Source organism: Nelumbo lutea, chromosome 8 (assembly GCF_056320005.1).
Source record: "Nelumbo lutea isolate HS-2025 chromosome 8, American lotus-T2T, whole genome shotgun sequence".
Lineage (NCBI taxonomy): Eukaryota > Viridiplantae > Streptophyta > Magnoliopsida > Proteales > Nelumbonaceae > Nelumbo > Nelumbo lutea.
Window position 1 is genome coordinate 45,511,802 of NC_142691.1, and position 26,019 is coordinate 45,537,820.

Below are 26,019 nucleotides of genomic sequence, written 5' to 3' on the forward strand. Positions count from 1 at the left end.
AGGTCACGTCCACCAAGCGGTCAATTCTGGGGAGTGGGATGTAGTCTTTTGGGCAAGCCCAATTTAGGTCGGTGTTGTTGACGCACATGCGCCACTTGCCGTTGGCCTTCTTTACTAGGATGGGGTTGGTTACCCAACTAGGGTAGTGGACTTCTCTTATGAAGTCAGCTGCGAGGAGCTTTTCGACCTCTTCGAAGACCGCTTTCCATTGCTCCGGGGCTAGGTTGCGTTTCTTCTGTCTAATGGGCCTAACTACGGATCAACATTCAGCTTGTGAGTCATAAGGTCGGGGTCTATACCGGGCATCTCTGCCGCGGACCATGCAAAAATATATAAATTTTGAAGTAAGAAGCTTACTAGTATGGATCGTAGAGGTTCCTGGATGGAAGCACCGATCTGAAGCGTCTGAGCTGGGTCGGCTGTTGAGGTCGGGATTGCGACTGTTTCTTTCATGGGCACAGCTCGTTCTTCACCCTGCTCCGTAGGCCGCTCCAGTTTGAGGTCGTCGGCCACTTTGGTCTTTCCCTTCAGGGCGGCGACATAGCACTTGCGGGACTCAAGTTGGTCGCCTCGCACTACCCCCACACCGAAGTCTGTTGGGAACTTCATAGCTAAATGATAGGTGGAAACCACCGCCCGCAGGACATGGGTGATCGGCTGGCCTATTATGGCATTGTATGGGGAGGGGGTCGTGACCACCAGGAAGTCGTGGTTGAGTCTGACTATGCAGGGCCATGTGCCAACTTCCACAGGTACTATCATTTTTCCAAGGGGCCGAACTTCTTCTCCGCTGAATCCTACCAAAGGAGTGTCCGCAGGATTCAAGTCACTTTTCTACAACTGAAGCTGGTCGAATGTAGCTTTGAAGAGGACCCCTCGCACCTGACCTCAAAGTCGTTGATCCTCAACTTTATCACAAGTGTGTCATCATGGGGGTAGTGGACCCCTCGCGCGTCATCTTCTGTGAAGAAAATTGGCTCTTTTGTCCTCGACAGCTTCGGAGGATTCCATTCTTCTTGGGCGGCTTCACGAACTGACGTTCGAGCTGCTGCTGAAGTGCAACCCGCAATGATCAAACCTCCCACTATAACGTGGATGGTGCCCTGGACCGGCCTCTCTTTCAGAGGCTGCCTCTGTGACTGCTCGACCGGCCTGCTACTGGACTCGGGAGCATCCTTACCATGCTTCCCTTCTGACCTGCTTTATTAGTATTATTGTTGTTTTGTACAAAGTTCCTTAAATATCCGCGATGGATGAGTTCTTCAATCTCGTCGCGGAGATTTTTACAATTTTCGGTACTATGACTGTAATCTTTGTGAAAGCTACAATATAGATTATTATTTTTCTCATTGGGATTTCCCCTCAAACGGGGTGGCCACTTCACATACGGAGCATCCTTGATCGCCATTAGGATTTCGGCCCGCTTCGTGTTCATTGGGGTGTAATCAGTTCGGTCCGCTGCAGAAGCTCAGAACGACTAACCTGGTTTTGCCCCCCAAGCTACATCTTTTTTCTTTTGGCTGTCCCCTTGACTGGAAGACTCTCCTTTTCTTTTCCTCTTTTCGGGCGCTCCTTCGCCCTTCTGGTTGATCTCTTCCTCGATGGCTATGAACCTATTTGCGAGCTTAAGGAATTCGGTTATGGTCGTTGGTTGGTTGATGACCATGTGCCACTTGAACTCCATATGCGTCATGCCTTTCTTGGCTACTGCAAGGCGCACAGCGGGTCCAGGCGTGATATCTGCATACAAGGGTCGTTGAACCGCTTGATGTAGCCCCGGATGGACTCTCCCTCTCTTTACGCTATGCTAAGGAGACTCTCTTTAGTTCGTGGGCACTGCTTACTGGTAACAAAGTGGGACGTGAAAGCCTACGTGAACTACGCCCAACTTCTTTTTGATCCTGGCACCAGGTTTCGATACCATGTGCGGGCTACTCCTCTGAAAGTGGTGGAGAAAGCCACGCACTTGCATGACTTGTTTGCTCTTGCTAGGTGCATTTGCGACTAGAAGGCATCTATGTGATCATTTGGGTCGAACGACTCATCGTACTTATCAAGAGGAGGGAGCTTGAAATCTTTAGGCATTGGGACTGTCAAGAGCTCGGGATATAGGGGGATTGAACTGAAAGAATGGGACCCTTGACTTCGCCTGAGCTTACTTCTTCTTTGCCTCCAAGCTCAGACAGGTCGTGGGTGGCAGACCGGCAAGCTCGACGGTGGCATCTTTGTTTCTTGGCGGGCTCGGCATTTGTACTGCTCACCTCTGTACTGTTTGGGATGGTGTGTGCAGGAAGTAGCTCGGGCCGCTGGTGATGATTGTGGACAGAGGGATCCTGCTTAGAGCCTACGGCCAGAGTCTCGAACTGGTTCTCTAAGAATGAGATATCCGGCTTGGAGGGCTGGGGTCCTTCCGACCTGACCGCCCGTAGAGAGGCCGGAGTGGCCGGTTTTTCCTGTCTGTCGCGGGAGGAGGCCTGGCTCCTTGGAGGGTTCTGGGGGGCCTCTCCTTGGCGAGATGGGTGCTCCTCCTGACGGCGATACCTAGCTCACTGCGAGACTGGGTGCCGAGGGGGAAGCTGCGATTGCTGAAGCTGAGGTTGAGGTAACTGGGGAAACTGCTAGTGATACTGATACTAGGAGACCTGGTGTAGCACATGTTGTTGATAGAGCTGAAATTGTTGGAACTGTTGCATTTGGGTCTGCATGGCCCGCATGCACTGCATCAAGTCCTCTAGTTGGTTCCGGCTGGTCGCTGGGGGCACGACCGAAGGTTCGGTGAAGGTTGCTCCGATTGTAGCAGGGAGCGGTGCGATGACGGGTGCCACTACATGAGGCACATTCAAGCTGGGGATTCCGTCCGCCGAGAGGGGGACGGTGAACTGTCCAATGCAGACAATAGGAAGCTGGGGTTGCTCCCTAGAGTCATCCATCTCCGTGCTTCATCCAATGTTGCTAGAGGAAGCCATGAGTGTTGAGTTTCTGAAGAGTAAAGAGATGTGAAAGTTTAGAGAAAGGCTTTTCGAAGCATTTCCCACAAACGGTGCCAAATGATGTAGCGCGATCTGGTGACTCCTAGCTGGCACTCATGTGGCTCCTGGAAGGTACCTGAGATGAAGAAGAAGAAGAATCCCCAGGGAGTTTACCCGGTGGGGATACTCCGATGCTTAAGTTAGTACTCTATAGGAGAAGCAAAAAAGAGACGAAATCTAAGAGTGCAGATAGCGCGTTCTCACTATACTCGAGAGATTAGAGGTCTCAAGAAGAAGTTTCTCTTCTGCCCTAAGGGCTTTTATAGGGGCACTCACGTCAGGTCGGTCATAAACGTCACTGGGCTCCTGCCACAGCCGTTACCTGCCAGGGCTGTGCAGGTGACCGCTGTGGTGTACGTCTCGCTCGGGTGAGTGACACGTCTCCAAAGTGGCAGGCACGCCTTTGCCTGCTGAGAGACGTGGACGTAGACAGCTGAAGGGACTAGGACTGCGTCGTCAATAAGGGATATGGCGCAATCTGACCGGCACGGTCAGTCAGTCAGAAGCTTCCTGAGGTGCGCTCATGCGGCTCATTCGCGAGCTATTTTGTAGCGAGCTTGGAACACTCTAGGATTATCCTTAGTAGAATTGGTCCTTGGGACAACTTGTTTGCTTGGGAGCTCGGATGAGCTAATAATTTTAACTCGCGAGCTAAAGTTGCTTCGGAGTATCTCTTCGAAGGTAGCTCGGGGAACCCGAAGCTCGCATTGTGGCGAGCTTCTCCTTTTGTGAGCTACAACGTAGCGAGCTGTTTTATGGGCCCGTCACTTGGTCGCACCAGGCTACAATGCTGAGCTGTTGCTCGTGCTAAGTCAGCGTCCATGTGTCACTATTTCATAGGTTGGGTCAAATCGTCCTCTATCATGAATTAATATAAATATAACATGATTTTATCCTGATTAATAATTAACATTATTAAAATACTTATTAATTATCATTAATTAATTAACATTCTGAAGTAATAATTATCATTGTTATAATTAAGGAATTAATTATCAGTAAGTAATTATAATCAATAATTAAATTTTATCACAAACCTTTATTATTAGTAATAATTAATTATAATTATTGATAATAATAATATAAATATATAATTATATTAATTAATATAAGTATTAATTATAATTACTGATAATAATAATATAATTAATTGTTTCATATAAATGTATGAATTATAATTTTTGATATTAATTCTAATATAAAAAATTAACATTAAATATTTATTTTCAAAATAATTAATATGAGTTAATATAAATATAAAATGATTATTTTTGAATTATTAATTACCATTATGAAAATCGTTATTAATTATCATTCTGAATTAATAATGAGAAATATTATCAGTAATTAAGTATTAGCAGTAATTATTATGAGAAATTATTATCAGTAATTAATTATTATTAGTGAGTTATTATTGTTAGTAATTAATACCTGAAATTAATTAATTAGAAGTCATTAATTATTATTAGTACTCATCTCTTTCAAAAAGTTGACTCATCATCATGGTCATCATCAATGACAACAACTTTATAAATACATAATTTGATAAAAATAGGTAAATATCATTAATTTATTTTTTCATCTTTTGAAAAACTGAATAAGGGAAAAATAAAATGGTTAGCATTGCAAATGAAAAATTATTTGGATTTTTGCAAAAAAATATATTGGACATAAAAAAAAACAATTATTCAAAAATAAGGTCATTAACCAAAGAGTATTTAAAATTATTCAGTAAATAATAATTATAAGAAATTAAAATTATTAATTAGTTATCTATCTGAATTAAAATGGGTAATTTCAGAAAATAATTTTAAGTAATTAAATTTCGCTATTAACATTTTTTAATAATAGTTAGTATTATTAATAGATTAATATTATAATAATAATTTTGAAATCAGTAATAATAATAAGCATATTATTATTATTATTAACTAATAATATATTCTTATTATGTGTGTATTTATTTTGAAATCAGTAATATTAAATTATTATTACTATTACTATTACTATTATTATATTTTTATTTTTATTAAGTAATTAATTTGTTATAAATACAATTTTTAGTTAATTCATAAAATAATATTTTTTTTATAATTCTTTAAGTTTAACATTATTTAATAATAGAAACTTTTATAATTTAGTTTTCACTAAATGAAGTATTTATTAGAGAATAATAATAGAATTAATTATAATAATAGTATTAATTATAAATACTTGTAATAATAATAATAATAATAATAATAATGTAATTGTATTAACTAATATAATATTATTAATTATAATTACTTATAGTAATATAATTAATTATTTCATATAAATCTATGAATTATAATTTCTGATGATAATTATAATATAAATAATTAGCATTAATTTTTTTTCAAAATAATTAATATGAATTAATATAAATATAAAATGATTATTTTCGAATTATTAATTACCATTACGAAAATATTTATTAATTATCATTACTTAATCACCATTTCAACTTAATAATGAGCAATATTGTGAGTAATAAATTATCAATAATTATTATAAGATATAATTTTCAGTAATAAATTATTATTAGTAAATAATAGTTGGAATTAATTAATTAGAGGTAGTTAATAGTAATTAATTAGTAATTAAAAATTATTATTATTAGTAATTAATAGTTGTAATTAATTAATTAATAGTTAATAATTGGAATTAATTAATTAGTTTAGTAGTTAACGTTAATTAATAACATAGTTTCTTTTTTTTTTAGGAAATGATTAGAAGTGGGAGTTTCCCACTTCTCACAACTCTGCATGGTGGTAGGCTCCACTCTCCATGTTAGTGGGCTCTTTTCTTGAATTACCACTAATTAAAATTTGACACATGTTTAATGGGCTCTGTTATTGAACTACCACTAATCAGTATTTGACACGTATCTATTTTGTATAAATCTTTGAAATGACAAGTGTCTGAATGTAAATTAGACACATGTCTGACTATAGGGAGCTTTGACTTGAAATCATTACTTTAGTATATATATTTGAAGCAAGCCAGGAAAAGAATGCCATCTCTTTCTCCTTCCAACTAGCAGTAACCAACAACCATAACCGATGACCAAGGGCCAACCTCAGGTGTTGATTCTCTTTGCGTTTCTTCCATGGAAAAACTAACCCTAACCGGTTTGGATGGCAAGCATCAACGACTATTTCATCGGATACCATGCAACTAACAACCATCACCGGTGACTGAAGGTCAACCTCAGGTATTGATTCTTTTCAAGTTTTTTTTCTTCCTCTTTGCATCTCTTCTATGAGAAAACTAACCCTAACCGGTTTGGATGGCAGCCATTAGTGACTATTTCATGGAAAAACCTGCAAGAACCTTTAAATATATAGACATAACAAAAAGGGGAAGGAAAATAAATTGACCTGTGATGGCTGTCATCCAAATTAAAAATAAAAAATAAAAACTAATTAAGGTTAATTTTTTCATAAAAAAAAAATAAAAAGAATCAATAGACCCCCGATCGCGGGTGATGGTTGTTGGTTACCACCGATTGAAGGAGAGAGGGAGAGAAAAGAGAACCCTGCAAAGGAGGGTGGAGTGGGAACTCTTCTATGATATTATATATTCAAGCTTGAAAAACTTGGATTTTTTTCAAAAGAAGCACCTACCTAAAATATTTTGAAAATAAGTTGCTTTAGCTCCGGATTCATTAGATTGGACCCTTAGGTTCACAGGGAGCGTGAACCCTCTAACAGGAGGTGTGCACGTAGACTCTTTTGAACCAACCTTCACATACGACCGTTTAACATTAATTTCTATACATCCGGTTGAACCGGACGCTAAAAGACAAAAAATGAAAAAAACTCCTCCCTCCCATTCTCCGACCACCGGCCATTTTTCTATGCAAACAACATCACTCCTCCTACCCTCTCCCGGCCCTCACCCTCTGCTACCTCTAGAGAGCGACACCAACTCCTTCTGCTTCCCCCGCCGCTGGTGCTGCCTGGTTGATCCCCGTCGTCGCCGGTGCACTGAATTAATCTCTGTCTCACATTGCTGGTTTGCTGTCTGAGTAGTGCGAGACAGAGATCCGGCGAATCCGTTGTACAACCCTTGAACTGAAGCTTCTTCATTCTACGAATTCAAAGAAAAATTAAGAAAACGACAAGGAGCCGAGAATCCGAGGAATCAATGCTGGCCAGGCTTAGAGGAAGTGGGCAAAGCCCTGACTTGCCACCCTAAGAGCTAGTGTCGGGAATAGACAACGGTGATATCGCCATTCCAACGCCGCCTCTCGAAAGAAGTTGTAGCTGAAGGGCCAGCATTTTGGCTGCTAGTGAATTCCCTTTTCTCTAGTTACGAAGCCGTGAGCTGAGCAGCGTGGAATCGTCGAAATCGTACTGAAGGTTTTCCGGCTGCAATGAGTGGTTTCGCCTTTCGCCTTTCTCGATGTGCGCCGGTCTGGCTGCCGATGCAGTGAATATTTTGAAGGTTTTCCGGTTGCCGATGGAGTGCGCCGGTCCTTGGATGAGAGATTTTCTGACTGCCGATGGAGTGAATATTTTGAAGGTTTTCCGGCTGGCGATGGAGTGCTTCGGTTCGGCAACCGGTGGAGTGCACCAGTCCGCTGAAAACTGTACTGAAGGTTTTCCGGCGAAAGGCGAAAGCGGATGGAGGGAAGTTCGAATGAAATTCTAAATCTTAAAACGAGATTCATTTTTTGTCTTTTAGTGTCCGATTCAACTGGACGGATGGAAGATAACGGCTAACGCCTGTTATGTTAGATTGGTTCAAAGGAGTCGACGTGCACGCTTCGGAGAGTTCATGCGCCCCGTGAACCTAAGGGTCCACTGAATCCTCGCTCCTTTAGCCACGTCATGTGGATGTTTGGTTGCTCAAAAATTAGCCACATCATGTGGATGTTTGGTTGCTAAAAAATTAGCCACGTTGGATTGTCCAAAATTGGTTCATGTGATGTAATGAATTATTGTTAAAGAGAAGTGACTGTTAACCAACACCTACAAACTGAACCCCACCTGTTGGCTTGCTATTCGTGTTGGAATTAATGTTATCAGACTTGAATTGGACGGGACGATTGAACTAGGGGTACAGTCTGCTTTTTGAGTCTCAGTTCTTTGTCAGTTTCACCAGCTGAATGATTTAATCTATGGTCGTTAAACCATTAAAACCCACGACCTAGCTGAATGGTCTAGCCGATGGAATTTAATTAGGAGTTAGGGTCAAGGATTACAACTAATCATGGTTTTGAAAACCGGATCAGACCGGATAGTCGGACCGATTGACTCGAGAACGGTCAGTTAACTTTTTTCAGTTCATCCTAATTAAAACCACTTTTCTTACCAAAAATCATTAATTTGGTCGGTGATTCCGCTGATTCGGGCAGTTGAACCTGTCAAATAATCGATCCAGACGAGTTTTGGCCTTTTTATTATTTTTTTAAGTTAAAATGGACTGTCCAACTTGATAGTTTGGATGGAGTATAAATACAATTTTTTTTATCAGCTTCCAAGTTGGATTCCGCCTGTATCAGACTCATTTTGTGTAAAATCTTTCTTTTAGGCTGTGTTTGGAAGTGATGCAGATGGAGTGTAAATGAATTGGGAAATATTGCCGGATCCATTGGCATTATCCACAAACAAAATATACGGTCAGCTGACACAGAGGGTTGTTGAAAACCCTACTTGAGCCTAAAGCTTGGCGATAAGGACAGATGAGTCCAGATGCATGGCCGGATTTAGTCACAAATATCAAAATATTTATAATTTTTTTTTTTTGAAATATTAGAGTTAGGGTAACTGAAATCACAATAACATAACACTGTGGTTTGATAAAAGTAGGGTAAAATATAAAATCCTCTACTGCGGTTACTTTCTTTTTCTTATTTTCATATATGGAAATTGTTGGGGCATTAATTTTTTTAAAGTGCATTTTACTCTTACATCTATCAATTTAGATGGAATTTTATATAAAGTATATATAAACATTAGGTCTAGTGAAATTTAAAAAGACAAATTTTATATTTTGAATTATATTGAAAGATGTAAGAATAATTTCATAACTTTTGAGTCTTCATTAATGGAACAAAGATGGAAGGGAGGTAATTATAGGGGATTTATGAAAGTACAAACATCAAGGGAGATTTTTATGATTGCTCAAAACTTTAGTGGAGGTTTTTATATTTTACCCTTAAGAGCCTATTTGTTTTTATGCATTTTGAGAGGGGGAAGTTGGGCAATGGAATTTTAGATTTCATTGACCAAGATACACATGTTCTTTATCCAGATTTATGTGGAGTCCATGAAAAATTTAGTTTCTCCATTTCTTATGTGGGTAAATAACTTTTCCACTTAGGGGGCTTTCTTTTTTTGGATTTTGAGAGGGGGGAATAAGAAACTCATGTTCTTTTTGCATATTTATGTGGGGACTAGGGAAATCTTATTTTCTTGGGTACTCCTAGATGGGTAAATAATTTTCCCACCTGGGGGTAACTTGCCAACACTTGAATGGGACAAAAATGCCTCTTTTAATAATAGATTTTTATGGATAAAATGGCCATTGCCTTATTTACATGGGAAATACAAGAACACGGGCACTTGCCCGAGTAAATCTTCCCCAAGAAACACTTACCCGAGTAAGTGCATTTATCTGATTAAGTAATTTACCTAAAAGTGAATGGGGCCTTAAGGGGAGGTAAGTGATACCCATCTCCTAGGTGGGTAAATAATTTTCCCACCTAGGGGGTAACTTGCCAACACTTGAATGGGACAAAAATGCCCCTTTTAATAACAAATTTTTATGGATAAAATGGTCATTGCCTTATTTACATGGGAAATAAAAGAACATGGACACTTACCTGGGTAAGTCTTTCCCAAGAAACTTACCCGGGTAAGTGCATTTACCTGAGTAAGTAATTTACCTAAAAGTGAATGGGGCCTTAGGGGGAAGTTGTCAACATTTGGGTAGGACAAAATTTCTTCTTTTAATAATGGTTTTTATGGCTAAAATGATCATCATCTTATTTACCTGAGAAATAAAAGAACATGCATAAATACACTTACCTAGATAAGTGCATTTACCTTGATAAATAACTTCCTTAAAAAACGAACAGGGCCTAAATACAATTATTAAAGAAATAAAACATAGGATCTCTCCCAACAGCTTAATCAGGTTTTAGGTTGTGCCTAAATATAATATCAAACTCTGTAGTTTTAGGGTTTAATCCTCGTTGCTTTACTTTGATTCTAATTAATTAAATTTCAGGATAAGGTATAAGGTGGGCCTAGCTTTTGTGTAACGGGCATATTAGAGAATAAAAACCCCTCTTCAGAGACCTCAATCATAATTTTAAACTTTTGATAAGGATTTCTTAATGGTAATAAAACCATGAAGCTAATCATGCCCACAGATGATGATGGTTGAATTAACATTTTCTGAGTATCATATCAAATCTTATGTCAGTTTGGTGATAGCTACAGAGCTAAAAGAAGGCAGCTATATAAGCCATGCACAAAGGGACAACTTAGTACAAAGATAGGATCCCTTCCCCCATAGTCGGTACTTTCACCCCAATAATTCATTTAAATGATGGTTGAAATGTTGGGTTGGAAAGATATGTGGCATAATCTTTTACTAAAATAACTTGGTAAAAAATTGGCGGGTTTTTACTGTTCAGTTCATTCCTAAAAATCTTAGTTCCACTATATAGGTAGGATGAATTCTGACCGTGGATGTAGATCGATGTCAAATCTATAAGCAGATGCATTTTATAGGGGTCTACTTATAAAATAGGAGAGGGTTGTAATTTCAGATTTCTAGGTGGAGTGCAGTCTACTTATCCCAAAATTATTGGCAGCAAAGAAACCTGGAAAATGGGAAAAGACATAATCTACTTACACTTGTGTCAGGAAGATTCAAAAATGAGATGAGAAAATGTTTTCCCATTACAGTAACTTTTGAGTGAGCCTGGAATTGAATATTTATATCATATCAATTGGTGTAGTTATGTTAGGGCTCAGTTTAGAAGGAGTACAAATATAAACATGTAGACTACAAAATCTTGTATTTTTTGTATGTAACTACACTATACATATTTGTATTTATACTCTTTTAGGCTGAGTTTATTCTACATTTAGGCCCCTTTTACATTTTGGCAAGTTATTTAATGGGGTAAGTGCATATACCCATGTTCTTTTATTTTCTTAGTAAATAAGATAATGACCATTTTAGCCATAAAAAACCATCATTAAAAGGGGCAAATTTGTCCTATCCAAGTATTAGCAATTTTTCCCCAAGTGGGAAATTACTTATGCGATGGAAATTACTTATCCACGTAAGTGATACCCAAGGAAAATAAATTTTCCATGGACTCCACATAAATCTGAAAAAAGAACATGGTTATCTTGTTCAATGTTAACTAAATTCCATTGACCAACTTCCCCCCTCTCAAAATCCAAAAAAAAAATATATGTTTTTCACTCTCATAATGCATATATGATTTTATTGGACTGAGTGCGAAGACTCTCTTTTCACATGAAAAGATTTCTGTCTGATTGGTTAACCATTTTGTTGATCGGAGATGATAAATCATGTTATGTTATAGGGAAAAAAAATTATAGAGCTCCTACAGTGTTGCAATAGACTGTATACCATCTAAAAATGATCACTTTAGCAACAGCCATGAGAGTTTAGACTGGTTTGACACACAAGTTGGAGGTAGTGAGATTGATATATCATAGTTTTCAAGGCAACCACAAGGCTGTGCGACCATAGGGCAGTCAAGCACTTAGGCACCTAGGAAACGCCTAGGCAATGGAATTTGAAAATATTAGTTTTATTAAGTTTTTACTTCTCCTACGTTTTTTATACTTTTTATTGGTTTTGTAAGAAACTATCAATCATGTATCCATGTTCATCATTTAAATATATTATTTTCAATAAAAGGAATCAAGACTATCTACATTAAAAAATGACCTATAGATATTAAAAGTATTTTAAGTTCACAAATTCATACCTTTGAGGTAAATAATGAGTAATGTACTCCTTTGAGTGCTACCCTTTTTCTCACACAACTTTGCCTTTAACAAAACAAAAATAATAATAAATTAAACAAATAGAAGAAAAGCACTGCAAATTTACAAAAAAAAAATGAACAAGGAATAAAAATCCAAATTATCCAATAATAATTGAATTTCAACCAATCAACCCTAAAGGAATCAAACACATACTTAATACTTTGATTGAAAGTTTATACCTAGGAATTAATAGGCACTATGTAGGAACCAAATCAACCAATGGATAAAGCTATAACAAAAAAAATGACAATACCAAATCATCTAGTTAGTAATCAAATCAAAGAATCAAAATGCCAAACAAATATAAAATAAAAAAAAAAACTAAAAAAAAGTAGAAATCATCTCTAATTCTCCACAAAAGGATAACAAAAAATGAAATTTAGAGTATCATGTATAATCAATAAAGAAAAATGTCTAATTAATTTGAGTATCTAAGAAATAAAAACTCACAACACTTGTACTAAATCCACCAAAATTGTCAGTAGCACAATCAACATCTTTATCGCCATCATTGTTATCATCATCTTCCACATTAAGTTCTACGTCTTCATTTTCATCTTCATTATCTTCAATAATATTTCTATCACACATCGAATTTTCCTCTTCTTATTTTTGTACAAAACTTTTTACTTCGTCTTGTACCCTACCATCACTTCTCCCATGACCGCCTCTACCTCTACTTCTACTTGCACACCTACTTATACTTTCACGTGCATAAATTGTATGTCTGCTTCTCCTTGGCTTATTTGACATCTTAATGACTTTAATTTCCCATAATGCATCATCAATTTGACTCTAGGTGAGATTACCACCTTCATAAACTGACTCATTTGATGGGTATTTTCCAATCAACCATTTACTATTATCATCAACACCATTAAAGCAAATGGGGATCAAATTGCATTGGGTTTGCGCATCTTGTCAAGAACCTCTCACAAAGACGTGCTTTGGTTTCCATTAGAGAAAGTGCATCCCCGATCATTCACTTTGTCCGACAAAGGGGTTGATCCTGTCACTATGATCACCCACTCAGATGAATTCTTGGACTATTCTAACATACTCAGGTTTTGACCCCTTCTAAGGATCTCACTGATTGGCATAATAAAACAGGTGTTGTGATTTCTCCTTATTACTTACATTTTTAAATGACCTCTATCAAATTAAATGGTGAGAACTATGTGCCATGGGATAAATCTGTAGAAGTGATTTTAAGAGCCAAGAAAAAGGTGAAACATGTGAGAGAGGAGAAACCCTCTTCTGATTCTCTAGGGTTTAGGAGGATGCATAGATTATGACCTGGTTGGGGAATAGCATAGAACCTCAAATTAGTGTGAATTTTATGTTCCATGATACAATTAAGGAAATCTGGGACCATTCTAAGAAACTTATTCCGGCCAAAATAATACAACTTGAGTGTATCAACTTTACTAAGAATACTTTAACCTGAAGAATGGTAACCAAAGCTTGGAAGAAATGAAAGCATGAGAGTCCTCCATAATGAGCTTAATGTGCATCACCCTCTAACTTTGAATGTTCAAGTTCAATAGCAACAGTGAGAGCAACTTGATGTGACAAGGTTTCTAGTGGTTTAAAGCCTGAATATGAACCTATTCAAGCACAAATATTCGATGGGTCATCTCTCCCCTCTCTTGAGGAAGTGTTTTCCCATCTTTGGAGGATTTATTTTGATCCTACAAAAACTTCCTATCTCTCGAACTGTTAGACAGTGTATGCCCTTAGCTCCAATCAGAATGGTGTACATTATTACATTTAATGTAAATGAATAAAGTACATATTTGATTCATATTATTGTGGTGTGTTTCTATGTAATACTCTTAAACTGGACACATATGAGACTCGTGTTAGTTTAGAATCTTCACAGCCATTGAAAAGATTTAGGGAAATTTATCCCGACAAGATTGACACTGATGTGCCACCAAGTTGGTTGGAGTGGCTTGTCTCAGCTTCCAGGGTGAGACCTGAAGTACATGCAGTGTGAGTTTTCTTGAAACCCTGAACCAGACCAGAATTCCAGTATTGCCCTAGACCTTGGAGGTAGGTGGGAAAAACTGGAAAGTTACACCTGACCCCTAGACTCGATTATGATACCGCACTAGGTGTCGGATTGGCCTGTCTTTGATATGCCAATCAGTGAGATCCTTAGAGGGGTCAAAACCTGGGTATGTTGGGACAGTCCAAGAATTCATCTGAGTAGGTGATTATAGTGACAGGATCAGCCCCTTTGTCGGACAAAGTGAATGATCGGGGATGCACTCTCTCTGATGGAAACCAAAGCTGTCAGCAGCCGATTTCAATAGTTGAAATTTGTTTTGCAAAATATATTTATATAAAGATATACATATATATATATATATGCAAAAAGTTTTAATTCCCAGGATCCATGTGAGTAGAGAGTGTAGCAATGTTCCTTGAAGCCAAGGGAGAGGTCCTCTCTTGTCGGGCAATGTTTGATCATTATGGACTGAGAGGTTAAGTGTAAGACCATTGAGGGTAATACTTGATGAGATAATCTTGCATCTGCCCACAGTCCTTGGGTTTTTATAAGGTTGCTTGACCCAATGACCATTTAATGTAAATGTTGGGCCCATTAAGAGCCCATGGTGATGGGCTCAATGGTTCACTTTCACCTACAGTGAATTCTATCAGTCCTTGCAAGTTGCAGTTGGACTGACGCCATCTTCTACTCTTGCTTTCTCCTGTTGCTGCCACCATAGCCAGTTCGATCTCCACATGTATGAGCGATCAAGAAAGGCTCTTGATATTAGTTTTTGGAGAAAATCTGATATGAAGTTGTGCTCACTTGCCCTCCATTAGATTCTTGGTGAAGAATCAGGTTCTTTCTAAAGAACCACCATGTTGATTCTGCTCCACCATACGCTGTGTCATCTTCAGTGGTAGCAGTCATTGGTGATCTCCTTGGGCATGAACACCTTCATTGGGAGTTACTACTACTCTGTATCAGGTATTTCCCTCTCCTACCATTTGGTTTCAGATCTGGTCTGGTTTGGGTTTCAAGATTGATCCTTAAAAATGCAATTTTCTAAAATAGGGAATGTGATTCTCACATGGGAGAGAGAAATTTTTGAAATTTTGCCCAACCTACCTACAATGTTCGACCATCCAAGAACCAACAGGTTCATAACCTTTGTCTCAAGATGATGGGTTATATTAATGAACTTGAGGCTTTTGAATCTGGGCTTGACCATGTCACGAAAGGTGGACACCATCCTAAATTCTTTAACTCCTTCCTTCAATCAGTTCATCATGAACTGTAACATGAATAAGCAAAATGTTAGCATTCAAGAACTCAGCAATATGTTGCAGAGGGCTGAAGAACTAATAAATAAGGATGAGCCCACTGCTATGCTTGTTGAAGCCAAAAAATCGGGAAAGAAGAAGAGGAAGGCAAAGAGAAAGCCTCAAAAGAAAGCTACTAAGAAGTAGAAGAAAGACAACATCAGATGCTTGTCACTTCTGCAGACAAGCCGACCACTAGAAGAGGAACTGTCCTCAGTACCTAGAATCCAAGAAACAACATAATTTCAAATCATGTATCATAGAAACCAATTTGTTGGTAACTTCTGCTTCCTGGTGTATTGACTCTAGGGCTTCGACTCATGCGTGTAACTCACTGCAGGGGTTTAGGATAAGCAAAAGACAAAGTGACGAAGAAGTAACTCTTTACTTGGAGACTTCTACAAGTGTTGCAGCTACAGCTATAGGAATTGTAGAGTTAATTTTCAAAGAATGAACTATTGTATTAAAAGATTGTCTTTATATATAGAATTTGAGAAGAATTTTGATTTCTGTTTCAAAACTGCGTGCAGATGGATATTCTATTCTTTTTAGTAAAATCAAAACTATCAAAAGAAATAACAAATTCCTCGCATACGGAGAACTTGAGAATGGTCTCTATGTTCTTCGTCCTTCTTTGGAAACTAACATAACCGAAACTACGTCGGATGACATCACCAAGAAAAGAACCCGTGATACAGTTAATCCCACAGGCATTACCGACTTGGTCATATTAATATAGATCGTATCATAAGGTTGGTAAAGGATGATCCTTTAGATTTTCTAACTGTAGAAATCTTCCAACCTATGAAACTTTCCTTTAGGGTAAGATGACGAAATGGCCATTTAACGGTAAGCTTGAAAGATGTACAGACACGCTTGACTTTATACATACTGATGTATGTGGTCCCATGAGTGTTAGGACACGTAACCAGCACGTTTATTTCATAACATTCATCGATAATTACTCTTGGTATAGTTACGTGTACCTAATGAGACACAAGTCAGAATCCTTTGAAAAGTTCAGAGAGTTCAGACAAGAGGTCGAAAAGCAGTTTGGGAGAGAAATTAAGACCCTTACATCGGATCGAGGTGTCGAGTATCTCTCTGACGAATTCAGGGACTACTTGAAGGTCAAAGGGATAGTATCACAACTAGCTCATCCTGCTACACCACAACTAAGTAGTGTGTCAGAGAGAAGGAATCGGACTTTATTGGATACGTTTCGACCACTTCTCATACACTCAGAGTTGCCCACATCCTTTTGAGGTTATGCATTAGAGATTGCAATATACGTGCTGAACCGGATTCCATCCAAATCAGTTCCAAAGACTCCATATGAGCTTTGGACTGGAAACAAACCAAGTATAAGACACTTGAAGATTTGGGGTTGTCTGGCACATGTTAAAAGAATGAGTGTGGACAAATTGGAATCCAAGACCAGTCGTTGCCTATTCGTAGGCTACCTCAAAGGCTCTCTGGGTTACCTATTCTATGACCTAGGAGAACAGAAGGTGTTCTATAGTCGAAATGACCATTTCTTGGAAGACGATTACATCCTGAACAATCATCACCAGGAAGTTGTTCTTAATGAGGAGAGCTCAGGGGTAGTGGGAGGTGTCCCACAAGCTCCAGGTAATGACCAACCAAGAAGATCTACCCGGGTTTTCAGGCCTCCAATTCGTTTCAGCTATGACCAGGATAGTTACTTAGTGGAAACTACAACCAATGAGGAGGATCCGGTGACTTATACGGAAGCTATGTTGGATATAGATTCCTTAAAGTGGGTATATACCAAAAGAGCTGAGATGAACTCAATGGAGACCAATGAAGTCTGAACTCTAGTAGATCCGCCCCCTATGGTAAAAGCAATTGGTTGAAAATTGATCTATAAGAGAAAGAAGGGCCCCGATGATAAGGTTGAGACCTACAAGGCTCATCTTGTGGTGAAAGGGTACACTCAGAAAGAGGGAATCGATTATGAGGAAACCTTTTTGCTAGTGGCCATGCTTAAATCCATTAGGATCCTGTTAGTTGTAACAGCATACCATGATTACGAGATTTGGCAAATTGATGTCAAAATGGCATTCTTGAATGGAGATCTTAGTGAAGATATCTACATGCAACAACTGTAAGATTTTATAGCTACAGGTTAGGAACACATGGTATGTAAATTAAATAGATCCATATATGGCCTTAAGCAAGCTTCTTGGAGTTGGAACATCCGGTTTGATTCTACCGTCAAAAAGATTGACTTTGAGCAAAAACCGAATGAGCCTTTTGTTTACAGGAAATCCAGTAGAGACAAGGTTACGTTCTTGGTTCTGTATGTAGATAACATTCTACTCATTGGGAATGATGTAGGAATGTTAACTACGGTGAAAATGTGGCTTTCGCATTAATTCTCCATGTAAGATCTTGGAGAAGCCTTCTATATACTGGGTCTTCGACTCTATAGAGATAGATCGAAGAGGATAATAGAATTATCCCAATCTGCTTACATTGACAAAATAGTCAAGAGATACAGCATGGAGAACTCCAAGAAAGGAAATGTTCCTTTTAGGCATAGAGTCACTCTCTCCAAGGGTATGTCTCCCAAGACACCCGAGGAGATTGAAAGCATGAAGGACATTCCCTATGCCTCAGCCATAGGGAGTATCATGTATGCCATGCACTCGTCCTAACATCACTCAGGAAGTGAGTGTGATAAGTAGATTTCCAGCCAACCTAGGGTAGGAGCATTGGATTGCTGTGGAAAACATACTCAAATACCTTCGAAGTACAAAAGAGTTTTGTCTGGTATTTGATGGTAATTCACTATAGATCTAGGGGTATACTGGTGCTGACTACCAATTAGATCTAGAAGGTAGAATGTCTACTTCTGGTTATAACTTCATGATAAGATCATGTGTTGTTAGTTGGAAAAGCAGCAAACAGGGGTCCTGAGTAGAAAGAATAACAGTCCACAACCCAAGATGAAAACATTGTCGTAAGTGAGTCTACCTTATGAATGAAGGTGTTCATTCTGGAATTTGGAATTCAGCGCATCACCCATTCCACTACTATGTGACAACACTGGATCTATGGGAGATTGATGTTAAAAGGTAGCATCAGTGAAGAATGTGGCAGACCCATTGACTAAGCCACTGACACAGAAAGTGTTTGAGAAACATGTGGAAAGTCTGAGACTTCGACTTGTACCCGATTGGACCTAAGTACAAGTGGGAGCTATTAAACAGTGTATGCTCTTAGCTCCAATCAGAATGATGTACATTATGACATTTAATGTAAATGAATAAAGTACACATTTGATTCAATTTATTGTGGTGTGTTTCTACGTAATACTCTTAAACTAGACACATATGAGACTCATGTTAGTTTAGAATCATCACAACCATTGGATAGATCTGGGGAGATTTATCCTGCCAAGGCTGACACTGATGTGCAGCGAAGTTGGTTGGGGTAGCTTGTCTCAGCTACCAGGGTGAGACTTGAGGTACATGTAGTGTGGGTTTTCTTGAAACCCTGAACCGGTCCAGAATTCCAGTATAGCCCAAGACCTTGGAGGTAGATGTGCGAAATTGGAATCTTACACTTGACCCCTAAACTCAATTATGATACTTCACTAGGTGTCGGATTGGGCTGTCTTTGATATGCCAATTAGTGAGATCCTTAGAGGGGGTCAAAACCTGGGTATGTTGGGACAGTCCAAGAATTCATCTAAGTGGGTGATCATAGTGACAGGATCAACCCCTTTGTCGAACAAAGTGAATGATCGGGGATGCACTCTCTCTAATGGAAACCAAAGCTGCAAGCATTCGATTTCAATCATTGAAATTTGTTTTACAAAATATATATATATATATATATATATATATATATATATTATATTTTGTTTTCAAAATGTTTGCAAAAGGTTTTAATTCTCGGGATCCATGTGAGTAGAGAGTACAGCACTGCTCCTTGCAGCCAAGGGAGAGGTCCTCTCTTGTCGGGCAGTGTTTGATCATTATGGGCTGAGAGGTTTAGTGTAAGACCATTGAAGGTAATAACTGATGGGCTAATCTTGCATCTGCCCACAGTCCTTGGGTTTTTATAAAGTGGCTTGACCCAGGGACCATTTTGTGTAAATGTTGGGCCCATTAAGAGCCTGTGGTGATGGGCTCAGGGGTTCACTATCACCTATAGTGAATTCGGCCAAGCCTTATAACAGAGACTGGGCTGAACCCATGGACTTAATGGGCCTAAATCCCAATTCAAACTAGTTTAATATGATTAATTAAAGAGGGGCGGTTCTAGGATTTAGATAAGCAGATAGCATAAGGGATTGTCCCTATCCACTCAGAGAGTCCAGAACCAAATAGAGATTTGGATTAGGAAACTCCTAATTATATTAGGAGGGTTGTTCTTTATCTACAGATAAGATAAGGGATTATCATTATCTCTTAAAGAGAGTTCAGATCCAAATACAAGATTTGGATTAGGAAACTCCTAAGGGGATTAGGAGAACCTCTCTTTAAGGGTATAAATAGAGGAGGAGGGTGAACCCCAATTTACCCCCATCAGATTACTGATACAAGACAGAAGACAGTTGTAGTTGGACTGACGCCATCTTCAGCTTTGCTTTCTCATGTTGTTGCCGCCATAGCCAAATCGATCTCCACCTGTAGGAGTGATCAAGAAAGGTTCTTGATATCAGTTTTTAGAGAAAAACTGATCTAAAGTCGTGCTCACTCGCACTCCATTAAATTCTTGGTGAAGAATCAGGTTCTTGTTGAAGAACCATCGTGTTGATTCTACTCCACCCTACGTTGTGTCATCTACAATGGGAGCAATCTTTGGTGATCTCCTTGGGTGTGAACACCTTCGTTGGGAGTTACTACTACTCTGTATCAGGTATTTTCCTCTCCTACCTTTTAGTTTTAGATCTGGTCTGGTTTAGGGTTCAAGATTGATCCTTGAAAATGCCATTTTCTAAAATAGGGAATGTGATTCCCACATGGGAGAGAGAGAAATTTTTGAAATTTTGCCCAACCTACCTGCAAGGTTCGGCCATCCATATGATGGATCTCTCATCCCTTCAGCCGGACAAGTCTGGATTTTTGGTGTTAAGAGGGGGAGGTCGTAAAAATAGAGGGGGTAGAGGTGGTCGTGGATTTCTAAGGAACCGATGAGGTCCTATGTTTAACAGTACTAGTGGCCGCAATGGAGGTCAAGAGTTAGGGGAGGTTGTGGTAAAGGAAGAAGTATTGGACCTAAGAAATGCACATACTATGGATTAGAGGGACATACTGTTAACTTCTGTTATGATTTACATGGTCCACCCAACACTTGCACTAATCATGTTGTAACTAGTAACAATGGTACAATTAGTGAGAACTAACAGACTAATCAGACCCCCTCCACATCTACTGGTGCTTCTGGGAAGGAAATGGTGAGTGTCCCACGTGAGGTATATGAGAAATTTCTTCAGACATCCTCTCAATAGAACACAGTTACTCTTGCCCATTCTAGTATGGCTTGCTTGGCTTCCAAACCCTCACATTAGATCATTGGCTCTGGAGCCTCAGATCATATGTCTGGGACTCCATATGTGTTTTCTTCATTTTTTCCATCTCCTACTTCCCAAACAGTTAGCCTTGCTAATGGTTCTACCTCTCCCATCTGGTGATGTTGATCTTACCTCCTTATCCTTATCCTCTGTTTTATGTTGTGTTTCATTGAACCTATGTAAGCTTCCTTGGCCTCTTGCTTTTATTTGTTCTAGTGACCTGTAGGGATGTGCTACCCCCCGTCTTGTGTAGCCCCCTCTGCGTTTATCAAAAAAAAATATAGTAGTGCGAATGATTTGGGTGCAAGTTTTGACTTATTTTTGTTTCAAAATTTACCTTACTTTTGTTGGTTGCATTAAAAATAAATAAAATAAGACCTAAAGTAGAATAAAGTAAAATCCCAAACAAAGTTAAACCAAAATTTGCATTTTTTTTTTCATTTGCACTCCCACGCATTGTACTAGTGCAAATAAAATTACATTGCAGCCAACCACAGCCAATGACTTGGGTTTTGGAGCAAACTTATCTAAGCCCTATCCTAATTACAAAGATCTTGTACTTTTGCTCCAAATGTAGGGTCATGTATAATGTCAAATCACAACTCCTCAAGTCTTTTCATTATCCCAGCCTTAAGACTCATAGTTTTCTTTATATTAGCAACAATAACCATATAAACAATAATATCTAAGGCCATGTTTGGAAGTAGGGATGCAAATGGATTGGATTTGAATCAAGGTATGTCCAAATCTGATCCAATAATTGCATATCTGATTCGATCAGATTTGATAAATATGGACCTGAATTCGAATCCAATTGAGAAATCAGATATTTGTATATAATCCAATCCAATTTGTTTTCTTTAAAATTAACAAATCATTAAAATAAAAATAAAATATACCAATTTAAATAAAGAAAAACAAAAATACAAGTATTTTTGTGAGCATCGAAAAATGGTTCACTTGCCACTTAGGTTGGAAATGGAGTCGCCACCCATCAAATAGATGAAAAGGAGGTGATGGGACCCACATGGTGATTCCAAAATAAGCATAATTGCAAATAGATGATTAAAAAAAGCAGCAATAATAAAGAAAACAACAAACTGAAAATAACAAACTTCCATTAGCTCGAAAGATGTTCCCTTCCATACTCACGGAACAACCGCCTTTTGGAATAGTTGGGAGAAGAGGAAATTCAAATTAGAGTTTCAGAAAAGAAAATAGAAACAATCTAATCTATAAGAGACAAAGGATAACTGAATATTAATGGCATGCTAGTTACAGTCTTGAATATGGTAAGCATAACGATCAACATATGAGGAAATTTATTTATGTTATTAATAAACATAGCCTTGAATCCTAAAGGATAGAATCAAATAGACATCTGTGTTATCAGTGTATAATCAAATAAAGAAAACAGCGAACAAGAGACTATGGCTGATCCAGGTTTCGGAGATCACAAATAAACCGACTCCACATTGGCCTCATCGTCGACCGCCTCCCCCCAAATCTTGATTAATCAAATGCAAAAGAGAAAATAAATCCAGAAAACAAAATGGAGGCAACAAAAAATTAAATACATGAAATAAATAGCAATCAAAATTCTCACTGTGTTGGGATTTTGGCTCCAAATTTGTCAATAATGCAATAGGGAGATTCGGCTGACTCTGCTTCGTATGGGGCTAACTTATCGAACGACAATGGTGGTCGGGTCCTTGCAGTCAAGAGATCAGTGAGAGGTGGCCCTAGATCGGGTTCAGAATCAAGAAGGGATGCCTGAGTTGCTACGATTGTACTCTGCTCGACTAGCAAAGAATACCGAAGAAGGATCCGATGATTGGTTAGGTTCGGTGGTTTTTATCAAGAGATAGAATGGATTGGAAATGAATAGCAAAGGAGTTTTATCACTGCAACACCTTGTTATTCGTGAAGAAAATTGAGTGGGCGATGAACAACTGACATGCGATGAACCAAGGGAGAGGGCAAGAGAGAAAGAGATAATGGGAGGTCTACCGCCACCGCAATTTGCAGCGGCAGTGACGAAATGGACCTGCAATTTGCAGAGGCAATGACAAAATGGAGGAAAAGAGAAAATGGGGTGAAGAGGGGAAGAAGAAGGAGAAGAGGGAAAAAAAAAAAGAGAGTAGAGAAATTAGAGAGAAAATGAGAGGCAGGAGAAAGGTTGGTTGCCGCCGCTATTTGGGTATCGCCTATTGGGGGTTGTCATAGCTCTTTGTCGCAAGGAAGGGGATGGGCTACAATGTGTCTTTCGAAAATCTTCGGATTAGCGACACTCTTCCAAGCCTGTACTTCGCAAAAATCTCTTTGTGCTTCTTTTGGTCTTTGTTGTTTCGTAGTTTCCTACCTCACAACAAAGAGGGGCAATTGTTAACACCTGATTTTTGCTCGGTTCATCGCCTAAACCTTCAATTTGCCTTAAACACCCGATCAGACCCATCTGACCTCTACAAAACACTCCAAAACCCAAAAAGCCCAACTTTCAACCCCAAAAACCTCAGATCCACCTTCAAACATGCCCGATCCCATCCAATGACCCCGGTCGACCTCACTTACACCTACCTGTAAAATTTCAGCTTAAGATTCTTCTGTTTACCCCTTCATCGAGCAAAGATTCTATTTCGATCATTCTCATTAACCTAAACACTCAGAACTCAGATTCCCTTGATCTTGATACACCTGAACCGATCAAACCAAACCATTAAACTCTAAACACATCAAAACACCTACCCATAAAGTTTCAACCCTAGATTCCCCCATTTGTCCATCCATCAAATAAAGATTTTGTTCTAAAATATCTCGTTGACCTAAATTCTAACGATCTTAACCCCCCCTCAACCAATCAGACATCACCATCATATCCCGAACACATCCAAACAACCCCCTGTGAAATTTCACCCAAAACAAACCTTGTTTTTCCCTCGACCACACAAAGATTCCGTTTCAAACCCCCAAGTTAATCGAATGAAACCCTTTCTGGATCTTCCCGATACGGGATCATTTGGCCCAATCTGACCCCACCAATGAACCCACTCTGCGGTGAAACCCATCTCAACCTTCCATCTTTGGCCCAAAAATCCCCACCAATGAACCAAAGGACCTAGTTTAACCCACCTAAGCCCGATTTGACCCATTTTCCAAAATTACCAAAATACCCCTCGAAACCCCAAAATTACCAAACTAGCACTAGCCCTATTATAAATACTAACCTAAATCCCTCATTCAAGCTAATCAGAAGATCAGCTATTGACCTCCCCCTTCCTTTCGACAGAACGGTGGTGAACCAGCGATAACAACTAACCTTCGAGCTCCTCCCCTCTCCACCTCTCTTTCCCTTCTTCTTCTTCTTCTTCTTCTTCTTCTTCTTCTTCTTCTTCTCTGTTCCACCAGTTGCCATCCCCTTTTCTCCCCACTGTCATCCCACCCGAACCACCGCTACAACTCCTAACAACAGCGGCATTCTTCCCTACCACCCTCACATTCCTTTTCTCTCCCCCATTCTCCCATTAAAGATTTGTTCACCTCCTCCCAACCTTGTTACACCCGAATGAAGGCAACAACAGTCCCCTCTACTTCTCTCTCTCGCCGCTGTCACAAACTGAACCTCCTTTTCTTGCTGTTGCAATAAGTTGCAGCGATGGATTTAAACCCAGCCAACAGCAACTTAGCATTCCTAGATTCTGAATGACTTCCCTACATTACTGAATGAACCAAGAATGTGTAGTTCGATGTAGTTTATTTTAGGCAATTAACTCTCAGCAACCCAGCAACATTCAACATGCTCCCTCAACATGTCCACCTAGCTAACTGAGTCCAAATGTGAGGGTTCTGATCGAAAAGGGGTGGGGTTTCCTATCCTTTTGCTCAGGCCCTTCCCTCTCTCTCTCTCTCAACTTACTGACGCGTATTTGCTACACTACCAAGTGCACTAGCCGCTCAAGTAATAAAGTGATGAATAGAGTATCGTTCCTACAAGGACTTATAAAGCAACTACTAGTAATATATCAGCCATCTATTATTTGATTAACGGAAATGTTAACCTAATCAAAACTGAATTCCTAACTAACAAACTATCTCTAGCAAATTGGATCAAACACCTTTCATGCAGTTGAGAAGACAAGCTATATGTGAACAGATTTGGTTCAGCAATTAATTCTCTAGGTCATTCGATTGGATTGGGATTCAGCCTTGGTTCAGGGAAACCCCAATGTTATTGACAACCTCTCTCGAGCACACTCTCAATCTATGCATGAGTGATGATTCCTATATCTTGTTAGACAGTTGTATGCCCTTAGCTCCAATCAGAATGATGTACATTATGAGTTTATTGTAAATGAATAAAGTACATATTTGATTCATGTTTCTGTGGCGTGTTTCTGTGTAATACCCTTAAACTGGACACTTATGAGACTCGTGTTAGTTTAGAATGTTCGCAGCCGTTGGATAAGTCTGGGGAGATTTATCCTACCAAGGCTAACATTGGTGTGCTACCAAATGTTGGGGTGGCCTGTCTCAGCCACTAGGGTGAGACCCAAGGCACATGCAGTGTAGGATTAATTGAATCTTTGAACCGGACCAGATTTCAAGTATTGCCCTGGACCTTGGAGATTGATGGGAAAAATTGAAAAGTTACACCTGACCCCTAGACTCGATTATGATATTGCACTAAGTGTCAGATTGGACTGTCTTTGATATGCCAATCAGTGAGATCCTTAGCGGTGATCAAAACATGGGTATGTTGGGACAGTCTGAGAATTCATCTGAGTTGGTGATCACAGTGATAGGATCAACCCCTTTGTCAAACAAAGGTAATGATCGGGGATGCACTATCTCTGATGGAAACCAAGACTATTAGCAACCGATTTCAATCATGGAGATTTGTTTTGCAAAATATATTTTATATGAGATATAAAAGTATATATAATATGGTTTCCAAACGTTTGCAAAAGGTTTTAATTCGAGGGAAATGTCATCTCTTATCGGGCTGTGTTTGATCATTAAGGGTTGAAAGGTTAAGTGTAAGGCCATTGAGGGTAAT

The 26,019-nt window shown here is 39.0% G+C and overlaps 1 long non-coding RNA gene across 2 annotated transcripts; it reads right to left on the reverse strand.

Moving 5' to 3' along the window:
- Positions 1 to 11,926: 11,926 nt before the first annotated feature.
- Positions 11,927 to 23,190, reverse strand: LOC148843972 (uncharacterized). 2 transcript variants are annotated; one of them, XR_016103663.1, is made up of 3 exons: positions 22,573 to 23,127; positions 12,280 to 12,329; positions 11,927 to 12,103 (listed from the first exon to the last, which is right to left on the reverse strand). It is a non-coding gene; the product is annotated as an uncharacterized LOC148843972 (long non-coding RNA). The 2 variants fall into 2 exon arrangements; XR_016103662.1 differs by lacking the exons at positions 11,927 to 12,103; positions 12,280 to 12,329 and adding an exon at positions 22,200 to 22,473 and having other exon boundaries at positions 22,573 to 23,190.
- Between the last annotated feature and the right edge of the window lie 2,829 nt (positions 23,191 to 26,019).